Genomic DNA, 13,364 nt, shown 5'->3' with positions numbered 1-13,364 from the left:
CTTTATATCAAGCCCTACTAAACGGTTTCTCCAAATCTTTCCTCTATCACAAACAAAATACAGCAAATAGTTGAGAGCAGATGCCCAAACAGATGCATCCTTTTCTTCAGACTGTATAAAGCAATTCATCAGCATAAATGATAATTTATGACAACATCATGATTAAGCCATTATGCTTGAAAAATGGAAAAAGCAGATAGACAGATAACATAATTATCTTAAGAACATTCATATGAAATAGATGATAAAAATGTTTTCTTTATCCACCTAAGTTGAACCAACCAGTCTGAAACAAATGCAAACCCACTCCAATACGTGAACACTACCTCAAAAACATATTTTTCTAGTTATTAAAGACAATGATTATTTCAACAATACTCCACTACCTTACAAGTACATCAAGCATTAGGTACCACCAGGGACTACAACAATTACCCTTTAATTTATTCCACATTCAAAAGTGTTAGCCCTCAAGTTCTACTCTACAAATTTAAAAGAATATACTAACTAGAACATCTTCAGGTGATATTATTTAGTTATAATGTGTACAAGATGGAAGAACTAACCAATGGCACATGTACGTTCAAAGAATTTAAATGTTCATATTTTTAGTTAATGTAGTTATCCTGACAATTTAGTAGTCTAAAGGGACATGTACACGACAGTGAATCCCTCTGTACAATGTCTTTTGTCTACATCTTAAGAGTATTAGGAATGTAAGCATCCTAATCCTAATTTATGTTATAAGACACTAGAGTAAAAGATCATATAAGCTTTGACATATACTTCTACGCAATATTGAACAAAAACAGTTTTCTTGATGTGCATTTATCTGCACGTGGTTATGAATGTATCTATCATACTCTAAAAGTCTACCTTTGAATGTATTATAATGTCATCATTGAATTCAGAAGTAGAACTTAATTATTCAGATGGAAAAATCATCTAGAAACATTTGACAAATGTGATAAAAAAAAGTTGTATTTCTTACCATACAAAATATTCTATAACACAGCACCTGAAAGTCCAACTGGTGCTCTATGCAATTCCTAGCACATATTAATATCACAACAAATCCATCTAGAATATCTATCTAACTCTTAAAACATAAACTAAAGAAAAACAAATTCCCAATCTCAATAATGGCAAGAAAACAATGTAAACTTACCTTATATTCTTATATTTTCAATTCACTAAAAAAATGTTGCATCCTAACTATAGTGTCACTATCATAATAGGATTCTTGAGAATATTCTTCTTCTATAGTAGAAGCATCATTAGCAACTATCGGTTCTAGAAGATATGCATGAACCCCAAGGTTTAGAATTAAATCAAAAGCACGAACCCTGCATGATGTATTATAAGAACTAAGCATCTCCTGAAAATTGAATTTCAAATACATTAGTTCCTGAAAATATTATAGATAGCATAGCATAACAGAGAAAAGGTCTTTTATTTATGCGTCACCTCAGCCATAGAAAGAATGAGTCGAGCAATGGTCTGAGAATTTAAAACATACCTGGAAAATAATATCTCTATGATCATTACACATAATTGGCTTGCAGAAGTGTAAAATGATAGAAATATGAAATAAAATATTAGCTCAATCAATCAGTTGCTGGAAAATTAATATGTGGCTAAACAATTTGGCACTCGACATTATAATTTTACCCAACATGAAAAGCATTATAAGTTTTGAAATACTACCTACATAGCCATATCTCGATAATGCTTTCACATCAGTGTAAATTGGCAATTGTTATCTAATAACCCAAACTAAAATAAAATGGACAACTGCAAAAAACATGAGTCAACAAGTTATATGTTTCATTTCAAGTTTTTTACTGGACCTTGTTTTACTAAATAAGAGGTTGCTTGTGTTGAAATTCCTAAATGTTATTATATGATTCCTTCTAATATAGACTTTCCTATATATTTTGCAGCTCGGGCATGGCTGAGAAACGAAAAGAATCCCATTCCTTTAGATATCTCCATTTACAAGTTCATCAAGAATAACAGAACCATGGCCACTCTCTAGAACATATATGGAATAACAACATGCATTTCTACAACCATGACTTTTAAATATTTTAAGGAGACAAAAACCAAGTTATTTATTAGAGGAGTTGGCTTAGGTTTGTATAAATTATTGATTTCAATATGAATTATTGTATAAACCTGAAATAAATATTGCAAAGCACCAAATACTTATTGGTAATGACTAACCTACCCTAAAATCTTTGCAGAAACAACCTAACCTAGCAAAAAGAGGGAAAATGGGATCATCACACATAGCAAAAGCAGCAAACCAATAAACAATAGGAGAATAGTGATATTGCCTGAACGTGACAACAATTTGAATGTGACAGCAATGGAGGTGCGAAACACGAACGTGAACAGAGGAGATCAACTCCAATGGAAGAGCGAACGCAAATGATGAAGAAAAGGAGAATGGAGAAGATAATGACAGAACGCGAATGCGAATGACGAATGGCAAACGATGAACGACGAATGGCGAACGACGAACGACGAATGACGAACCAAACGGCAAACACGAACAGAGCTTAGCAGCATCATACGAACACTAGACGAATGGAATGAGACCGATAGTGGGGAGTAAATGGAAAAGAACAAAAAAAAGGGAAAGTCTGGAGAAGCGAACACACAGTAAAGCATGAAACATGACTGAGAAGCGGGAGGGATAAGAGAAAAATCGAATTTTCTATGCCTATTATACTTATAACAATTATAGAAAGTCTTATTTAATAGTGTAAAAATATCACTAAATTACTTTTTATACCTATTTTAGGTCCAACGGGAATAAAAGAACTCATATTATTCATAAAATTATTATGGTCTCTCTTTTTTATACCTAATAAATTTGAACAGGTATAATATACAGGTATAAAAAACTAATTTTGCACTAGTGGTTACGATAACAAAGGTTTTAATTTTCTCGCATTTTGAGAAAAGATAGTATTCTATTAAAAATTAATAATATCCAACTGGAATATTACAATTTTAGCCCCACTTAGCTTAAGACTCGTAAACTTTGTATTGTTGTAGTAGTTATAGGGTATTGTATTATTCGCTATTTGATAAGTCTTTTAGCCTCTCAAATGAAGCTTATTCATTAAAGTGAGACTAATTACAACATTTTAGCCTCACTTAGCTTAAGACTTGTAGACTTTGTATTATTGTAGTACTTAGGACCTTGTATTATTCATTATTTGATAAGTCTTTTAGCCTCCCGAATGAAGCCTATTCATTAAAGTGAGACTAATTACAACATTTTAGCCTCACACAACATAAGGCTGTAGACTTTGTATTGTTGTATTGTTGTAGTAATTAGGGTTAGGGATGGTAATAGACGGGACAAAGATAAATTTCGTTATTCCATACCTATTTCTAGAGAAAATTTCTATCCCCGTCCTCCTACCCAAATCTATAGGATATCAAATTTTTGTCTCATCCACATCCCTACCGGGTAACAGGTATATACTTCTACCGACACTACAAGAAAATTTGATATTACCAACGGTTAAAATTCGTCGGTAATGGGCAAAATCCATTGCTAAATCAACATTATCGACGGACTATCGACGGTAAAAAATATGTCAGTGAAACACTTGTTAGTAAAATTTTATCGATGAAAATCATGTTTTGTCGGTAATTATCGACGAAAGCATTCGTTGATAAATCTATTGATAATTACCGACGGAAAAATCCATCGATAAATTTGTCAATAATTTTATTTTTTTGTAGTACCATACCTGTACCCATTTTCTCACTATTTCAATATCAATTAATTAATTATTATAAAATAATAAAAAATTACAGTAAATAAAATATAATATTATCAAATATTCAATTTTAAAATGAAGGTTGTTTCTTTCTAGCAAATATTTACAAAGAAATTAGAATTGTATACATTTCAAAATAGAATACCAAATAAAATTTAATGAGAACCAAAACATTTATTAAATTTAATGAAACCTTGTTGATAAAATTTAAAATATTTTTGAAAAAATATAAAAGAAAAATAAATATTCAAATTAGAAAATATTTGAAATGTATGCTTACTTCAATTCTTTAAATTCTAATTAAATCTTTTGTTTATACATAATCACTGTTATATTATATCACTCGATAAAAATCACACAAAGAACAAGAATACACTAAAAATAATATAATTATAACATAGATCCAGTGACGGACGGACCTTAGAAGGTCCGTAGGGGGGCCATGGCCCCCCCAAGATTTTTTAAATTTTTTCAAAAATATTTTTTTTTAATTTTAAAATTGATTTTTATTTTTTTATAAAAAAATAATATTTAGTATTAATAAATAATAAAATTAAAAAATTAAACATAATAAAGAATAATAAAATTTATTGAGATATTTTGTTTTGTTCTCTCTCATTTTAAGTTTCTCACGTATTGTGTTCATTTATTATTCTTATATCTCTTCTTTTATTTTTTGTTTTAATAAAGAAATAAAAAGTTAGACATAAATTGATTTTCTCTCTCTCAGTTCTCATTCGTTCTCTGTTAAGATAAAAGGTAACTCTCTTATTTCTCTAGGAAAGTATTAGTTTGATATTTACTTCTTGTTTTCATCTTATGATTTTTTTGTATATTTATTTTTTTATGAATATAAAAAGAAAATTTATGTACTATATGTTTTTTCATACCTATTTCTTAAATGTGATTTGATTATCATATTTTTGTTAGTAATTACGTCTCTCAGTTTTTTATTAGATTTTGATAAATTATTTTTTACTCTTTTTTTTAAATAGGTATATTGATGAAAAATAAAATAATAGATTCATTTTTTTAAATGATAAAAGAGAAGATACCCTTAAAGATGAAAACAATACAAACTTACTTCTTCATCTATTTTCAAGCATGATACTAGGAATTCAATTGCTGAATTAGAAAACCATTTCTTAATATTCTAAGAATTATAAGTGCGAAATTTCATATTAATTCTTTCAAATTATAGACGGAATGTTTCATATTAATTCTTTAGAAGTTATCATAAGTAAACATCCTCAAATATGGGAATATCCAGAGAAAGAGATGAAATTATAATTTAAAATGAGTTTTATATCAAATACAATTTTAAAACTATAATTTTGTTCAAGGAAAAAAAATACAAGGATTTTAATACTAAATTATATATAATTTTGTTATATTAGTAATAATAATTAAATATATAAAATTTGAGTATATTATTTTGACCCCTTCAAACTTTTTGATCAAGATCCATCACTATATAGATATTTCATCTTTTGAACTTCAATATATGTTGGATGATGATAAAATGATTAACGGAAATTACATTAAATTATTATATTATAGTAAATAAAATATATTTATACAATTATAGTAACAAAATTACACATATAATAATAAATTAGAAAATAAAAAAAAACTATATCAAAATATCAAAATAATATTATATATGATAAAAATGAACAACAAATAAAAATATTAAAAACATAATATCAAAATATCAAGTTGAGAGACCAGTGAATGAAATTGCAGGAAAGAAAATAAATGTATAATAAAGGTGTGATAAAATTAAAATATCTTAGAGATCGAAGAAAACTTTTCGAATATCAACCTAGTCGATGGTTGAAAAATAACGAAAATTATTTTAGCGAAACAAAAGAATTCTGCAAATAAAACAAAAGTTAATAATAATAGAATAAAGAAGGTGAATTTTTTTTATATTACCTAGTAAATGAAAAGTTTATGCTATTAAACACTTAAATTGAAAGCATTAAACATTTTCATGTTAACGGAAAATATACAATAAATAAAAATATCAAAAAAATAGTAGAAATATCAAATGTGAGACGTAAAAAGTATTTAATTGACATACATGATTTGAACATAATTATATAAAGATTGCGATATAATAAAAAATATTTTAGAAATACAAATGAATTTTATGACATATATGTATATATGTATATATATACATACATATATATATATATATATATATATATATATATATATATATAAATAAAAAGGATACTTAATACACTGTGAGTATTTTAATAATTTAAACTAGAGTTGTTAAAATGGTCCATCCGGCCTAGTCCTACCCAGCCCATTACGAGTTAGTCACTTGGTGAGTCAACCCAATTCGACTCACTTGTTAGCGAGCCAAAAAAATTTGAACCTGGCCCGACTCATCCCAAGTTGACGGGTTAAACAGGTGGGCTCACTGGCTCACTTAATTGAAAAAATATTTTTTTTTCTTTAGTCCCGAAAAAAGACTATATTATAGTTGTGATTAAAATCTACATAAACTTCAATAAATCTATATATAATCAAAATAATATTCAACCCCAAATACAAACCAAAATCACAAAAATATATTATGTTACCAACCCTATATGTTGACTAAAAAAATAGCTCAACCCAACCCAAATACAAAAAAATTGTATAACCCTTTATCTGCTAGTGGGTTGGTGAGCCAACCTAGGCAGTGACATCTTGATTAATAATTTTGGAGAGCCAAAATAATATACTCAAAATTCTAAATTTATATATTTAATTATTACCATTGACACAATAAAAATGAAAATAAAAATGAATATATAATTTAGTATAAATGTACCTACAAAAGAAATCACACATATACAAAATATTGTCCTTCGTTCTTTCAGATTTCTGAACTCATCAATAATTGAATCAAAACTAAAATTTTTAACTATTTCTTTTTCAATGTAAATATAAACACGTTCCAAAGAATTAATATAACTTATTTTTTTAGTAATTATATTTTTCAATTTTTATTAGATTAAGATAACTTATTTTTTAGTGTTAAAGTTCTTTTTTAAATAGATATATTGATGAAAAAATAAAAGAATAAATTCATTTTTAAGAGTGATAAAAGAGAAACTACCAATGAAGATGAAAAGAAGACAAAATAGTTGTTCATCGCATAACAATCAAATGAAAGCTTGTGAAAACTTTTGAATCAATCTATGTACGTTAATAAAATGAAGATGAATATTTTGCAGATAATATGGTTATTTATATTGAAAAAAATAGCTAAAAAAATTTAGTTATAATTCAATTATTGAAGAGTTTAAGAATATGAAAAAACAATGCACAATTCTTTATATATGTGTAATTTATTTTATATTTATAGCAATATTAAATTATATTTTTTTAATTAGTGAGAGTAATTAAATATATAAATTTTGTGTATATTGCATTGACTCTTCCAAAAATTTTGATTAATCTATTGGCGGGGATGAATGTAAGGTCCATTTATTTTCTGCCTTTTATTTTAAGGGTTTCCCCAATCGTTTGGGCCGAAGGGCTGGCCCAAAAAGACGATTCAGGCCTAATCTGCCCTAGTCTCACCCATTCCTTTCACTCAACACAAAACGCAACTGTCACGCTCCCTATCTCCTCCATAGCTCTGCTAGGGTTTGATCCTACGTCCCTTTCAAGCTAGCCAAACCTCGTTCTCCTGTCACGTAAGTTGTTCTTGAACCGTGCTCTTCGCGTTCTAAGTTGGTTCTCATGGTTCTGTTGGGCTTACTGTAGCAACCTTGCTATTTCTTGTGTCTTTATTCACAGCTCTAGGGTCCGTTTTCAAAGTTATTGGGTTCATTGAGTCAAGTGTCGAAGTCGTTTGCTAAACCCTTTCCAGGTAAGGGAAGCTTGAGCTTATAGTTATCTGTAATTTTTGTATGCTTCTGGGTTTGAATCATATGCGTGATGTATGCTCATGGTTGATTATGTGATATTGGTTAAAGCGTGATTCCTTTTGGTGTTGTGTTTTGTGTTTTCGCGAGTGAACAATGGTGGGCACTGTTTTTCTCGCCCAAGCGAGCGTGTCTCGCCCAGGCGAGACTAATAGAGGCTCGCCCAAGCTTTTACGTGCAAATTGTCGCTCAGGCGACTGGATTTCATTTTTAGCGAGGTGTGATCTCGCCTAGGCGAGAATGGACTCGCCTGAGCGAGAATCCGCAGGGACCACTATTCAAAGGCTCGAGTTCTCGCCTAGGTGAGGAGGAGCTCGCCTGAGCGAGAGGATCTCTCGCCTGAGCGAGGTCTTCTAGCCTGAGTGAGACTGGGGCAGGTTTTGTGCTATGATGTGAATGGCCACTGATATGATTGGTTTTTTTTGTATGAATTGGGAAGCATGAGACGTATGAATTGTTGTTTATGCACGATGTTGGTATTATGGGAACTTTCTGATTGGTTGGTGAAACACGTACAAAGTGTGAGTAGGACGTAATCCCATGGCTCTTGTAGGGAGAGCTTATGGTGGTGCCCCACTTAATGGACGTAATTCCATGGGCCCTCCTAGGTGGAGTCCATGGTGGTGCCTCATCTATTGGACTTAATTCCACGAACCTCGAGGTGAGAGTTCATGGTGGTGCCTACACAACAGGACGTAATTCCATGAGGATAACATGGTGGTGCCTCACGGCCAGGACGTAATTTCACGAAGGCCACGTGGTGGTGCCTCTTGCAAGGGTGTAATTCCGCGAAGGCCTCGTGGTGACGCCTCATTGCTAGGACATAATTCCACTATTTTGTGGTGGTGCCTCATTATACGTATCCGGATGTCTAGTATTGGAGTTTTAAATGGTTTGGTATCTCCTGTGTGGTTTTCCATTATTTATGCTTGACTATGTGATTAGACGTTGTGTGTTATGATGTAATAATCATGTGCTCTAGCTTACCCTTTTGCTTGTTTGTATCCTTGTGTGTGGTTTTCCTCCTTTGTGATGATCATCAATTTTATTGATGTGAGCAGATGTGAGAACCCCTGGCAATGGCAATGATAGTAGAGATGATGCAGCTTGATGGTTATGGACGGGTATTGGGCCCATTGTGGGACCCATCGCAGAAGGAATTTCATTAGTTATGATGGTCTTGTCTGTACAAGGCCTAGAACTACTATTTCACTGGTGTACTTTGTTTTGGGTCGTGTGTGGCCTTTTTTTATGTAAGGGGGCATGTTTGTTGTTCTGTGTACCTTCATACTCCAAATTTTATAGTCTCTGAATATTCACGTATGTGGCGTTTTATTAATCTGAGGTTATCCAGTTTTTGGGATGTTACATTTATAGTATCAGAGCGGTCGTTCCTTAGGATCTATGGTCTAGTGTGCCTGGTTAGCTACCGTTGTAGCTTGTGTGTTGCTAGCTAAGCTCTAAGCCAACCAAGTCTAACTCTTGTTTTTCTTGTGTGCTAGTGACATGGCACCTCAGCATAGGAACTCTCAGCCTTCTCAGGACGACGCACCAGATATCGCCAGGGCGATAAAAGTGATGGTGTCTGCTATGACGCAGCAAAGTACAACGATGATGCAACAACATGAAGCATCAATGCAGCGGCAGACTGCATCGCTTGAGCAGCAGCAACTGGTAATGCAACAGATGGAGGCTGCTAGGGTGGCTGCTGAGGACACTCACAGACAACACATGGAGGCCCTCCGTCAGTTGGAGGAAAACAGGACTACTGCCCCTATCCACGGTCCTAAACCAGGACCTCGCCATCGGGAATGGAGTCTGGAGGACTTTCTGAAGCACTATCCAGTCAAGTTCAATGGGAAGACCAGTCCGGATGTCGTAGATCAGTGGCTGAAGGACATGGAGAGGATATTCGATGCCAAGATGTGCCCCGAGGAGAGTAGACTAGCATTCGCGGTATACATGGTCACGGGTGAGGTTGAGCACTGGTGGATCAGCATGAAGTCCATCATGGAGGAGATGAAGGAACCAGTTACTTGGGACGTCTTCAGGAGGAAGTTCATCTTCGAGTACTTCCCTGACAGCATCAAATATGCTAAAGAGGTGAAATTTTTGCAGTTGACCCAAGGAGCCAAGTCTGTGGCTGAGTATGCAGAAAAGTTCAAGCACTTCAGTTGTTTCTACACCATGCCTCTGGATGAAGAGTTGCGATGCAGGAATTTTGAGAACGGCCTCCGTGGAGACCTTCGTTTGATAGTGGCCCCGCTATCCATCAAGGACTTTGTAGCCTTGGTGGAAAAGGCAAGGGTCATGGAGAAGATGAAGGTGGAGGTGGAAACTCAGCACCCATCCCAGCAGAGAGTGGGAGGGACATCTGGGTCTAGGCATAGGCACGAGGAGAGGAGGAAACCCTATACTAGGCCCCATTTCCAGTCTCAGGGGTCTAGGGAGTCTTCTTCCCAACAAAGCAGGATTCAGTGCTACCAGTGTGGGGGACCACACAAGAGGAATGTTTTCCCCTAGCTTGCAGGCTTCAAGAGGTGCAACAATTATGGCAAAGAAGGCCACTTCGGCCGGGATTGCCCTACCTTCGCGAGGACAGCGACGCGTACCCCAGTTTTGGCCCCAGCCCAAAACCACCAGAGGAGGGGAGGTAATAGGCCTCAGGCATCGGGCAGAGTATACGTCATGACTGGAACAGAGGCAGCGGGTTCAGGTAACCTCATTATAGGCCATTGTATGATAGCCGAGGAGGCTTATTGTGTGCTATATGACTCTGGAGCGACACACTCATTTGTGTTGGATGCATGTGTGAAAAAGTTGAGTCTGTCGATGTGTGAGCTGTAGTGTGAACTTGTGGTGTCTACTCCAGCATCGGGTTTGGTCAGGACGTCGTCCTTGTGCGCTAGGTGTCCAGTGGAGGTAGAGGGACAAAGGTACAAAGTGAATCTAATCTGCCTACCTCTACAAGAGTTGGAGGTGATCTTGAGGATGGATTTGTTATCTGCCAATCGCATCCTTATAGATTGTCGAGAGAAAAGGTTGTTGTTTCCCAACTCAGAGGAGCCTGAGTTGTTATCATCCCAGGGAGTCGTGAGGGAGATTCAAAGGGGCACGCAGTGCTTCATAATTTTCACTCATATGGAGGTGGGGAAAGAGGAGCGGACATCGGTCGTACCAATGGTACACGAGTTCGAGAATGTATTCCCAGAGGAGGTACCAGGGCTGCCTCCCAATAGAGAGGTAGAGTTCTCTATTGATCTGGTACCAAGAACATGTCCGGTGTCGATGACCCTATATCGCATAACTCCGGCAGAGTTGGTGGAACTCAAGAAGCAGATAGAGGAGTTGATAGAGAAGTAGTTCATCTGACCCAACACTTCGCCTTGGGGAGCACCAGTGCTGTTGGTGAAGAAGAAGGATGGGAGTTCACGCCTGTGTGTGGACTACAGGCAACTGAACAAAATGACGATCAAGAACAAGTATCTACTTCCAAGGATTGACGACTTGATGGATCAGTTGCATGGGTCATCAGTATTCTCGAAGATATATCTACGATCGGGTTACCATCAGATCTTAGTGAAGGCTGATGATGTGCAGAAGACGACCTTCAGGTCTAGATATGGCCACTATGAGTATGTGGTTATGCCTTTCGGTGTGACCAATGCTCCAGTGGTGTTTTTGGACTACATGAACAAGATTTTCTGGTCATTCTTAGATAAGTTCGTCGTAGTCTTTATAGACGATATACTTATCTATTCCAGGACTCAGGAGGAGCATGTAGAACACTTGAGATTGGTGCTTGGTGTTTTGAGGGAGAAGCAGTTGTATGCCAAGTTGTTCAAGTGTGAATTCTGGATGGAAGAGGTTCAGTTTTTAGGGCATGTGATATCCGCGCACGGTATTGTAGTGGATCCGGCAAAGGTCAAGGCAGTGGTTAAGTGGGAAAGTCCCAAGTTGGCAACAGAGATTAGGAGCTTTGTGGGGTTAGCTGGCTACTATAGGAGATTCATAGAGGGATTCTCCAAGATAGTGGCGCCCCTGACACAACTCACTCGGAGAGATCAACCTTTCACCTGGATAGATAAGTGTGAGGAAAGTTTCCAAGAGCTGAAGATAAGATTGACCAGCGCTCCAATCCTATTGATCCCCGATGTTGGAAAACCCTTTGAGGTTTACTGTGATGCCTCTCATCTAGGATTGGGCTGTGTGTTGATGCAGGAGAAGAAGGCAGTGACATACGCTTCTAGGCAACTCAAGGTGCATGAGATAAACTACCCCACTCATGACTTGGAGTTGGCAGCTATTGTGTTTGCCTTGAAGATCTGGAGGCACTACCTCTACGGTGCCCAGTTTCGTATGTTCAGCGATCACAAAAGCCTTAAGTATTTGTTTGATCAGAAGGAGCTGAACATGAGGCAGAGAAGGTGGATGGAATTTTTGAAAGACTACGATTTTGAACTCTTGTATCATCCGGTGAAGACAAATGTGGAAGCAGACGCCTTGAGTAGGAAGATAGTACACGTCGTTCATCTTATGATAAAGGAGGTGGAACTACTAGAGTAGTTCAGGGATATGAAACTGCATGTAGAGTTGGGATCAGAGTTCATTAGATATAGTACCCCGACTATATCTAATGACTTTCTAGATTTAGTTAGAGAGAGATAGTTGGTGGATGCCAGCTTGAACATGGTGAGAGAACAGCTTGGGTTAGATGAAGGGAAGGATTTTGCTTTGGGTAGTGATGGAATACTCAAGTTCTAGGGCAGATTGTGTGTGCTTGATAATGTCAAGGTGAAAAAGATAATCCTGGAGGAAGGGCACAAGAGTCGTCTTAGCTTGCATCCGGGCATGACTAAGATGTATCAAGACCTCAAGGAAGCTTTTTGGTGGCAAAGGATGAAGAAGGATGTGGAACAGTTCGTGTCTGCCTATCTGACCTGTCAGAAGGCAAATATGGAGCATCAGAGCCCCGGTGGGATTATGCAGCCCTTGGAGATACCGGTATGGAAATGGGATAGCATCTCGATGGACTTTGTGACTCATTTGCCATGAACTTTTAGAGGACATGACACCATCTGGGTCATAGTGGACCGATTGACCAAGAGCGCACATTTCTTGTCGATGAACCTGAGGATGTTTATGGCTAAGTTGGCTCAATTGTACATCAAGGAGATTGTGAGGTTGCATGGGGTGCCTTCGAGCATTGTATCAGACAAGGATCCACGGTTCACGACACAGTTTTGGCAGAGCGCTCTGTGAAGCAAACTCGCGATGAGTTCAGCTATCATCCCTAGACCGATGGCCAGTCTGATAGGACGATCCAGTCACTTGAAGACTTACTGCGGACGTGCATACTGGATCACTTGGGCGCTTGGGATGAAGTATTACCATTGATTGAGTTCACCTATAATAATAGTTTCCATGCGAGCATAGGTATGGCACCTTATGAGGCTCTTTATGGCCGTAAGTGTAGGACTCCTTTGTGTTGGTATCAGGATGGGGAGGCAGTGTTGGTTGGACCAGAGTTGTTGAAGCAAACCATCGAGAAGGTGAGATTGGTGAGGAACAAGATGCAGGCTTCACAAAGCAGACAAAAGGCTTATGCAGACCGCAAGAGGAGGCC

The sequence above is a fragment of the Vigna unguiculata genome, chromosome 3, assembly GCF_004118075.2.
Source record: "Vigna unguiculata cultivar IT97K-499-35 chromosome 3, ASM411807v1, whole genome shotgun sequence".
NCBI lineage: Eukaryota > Viridiplantae > Streptophyta > Magnoliopsida > Fabales > Fabaceae > Vigna > Vigna unguiculata.
The sequence above is the reverse complement of the archived record's forward strand: the minus strand, read 5'-3'. Positions refer to the sequence as shown.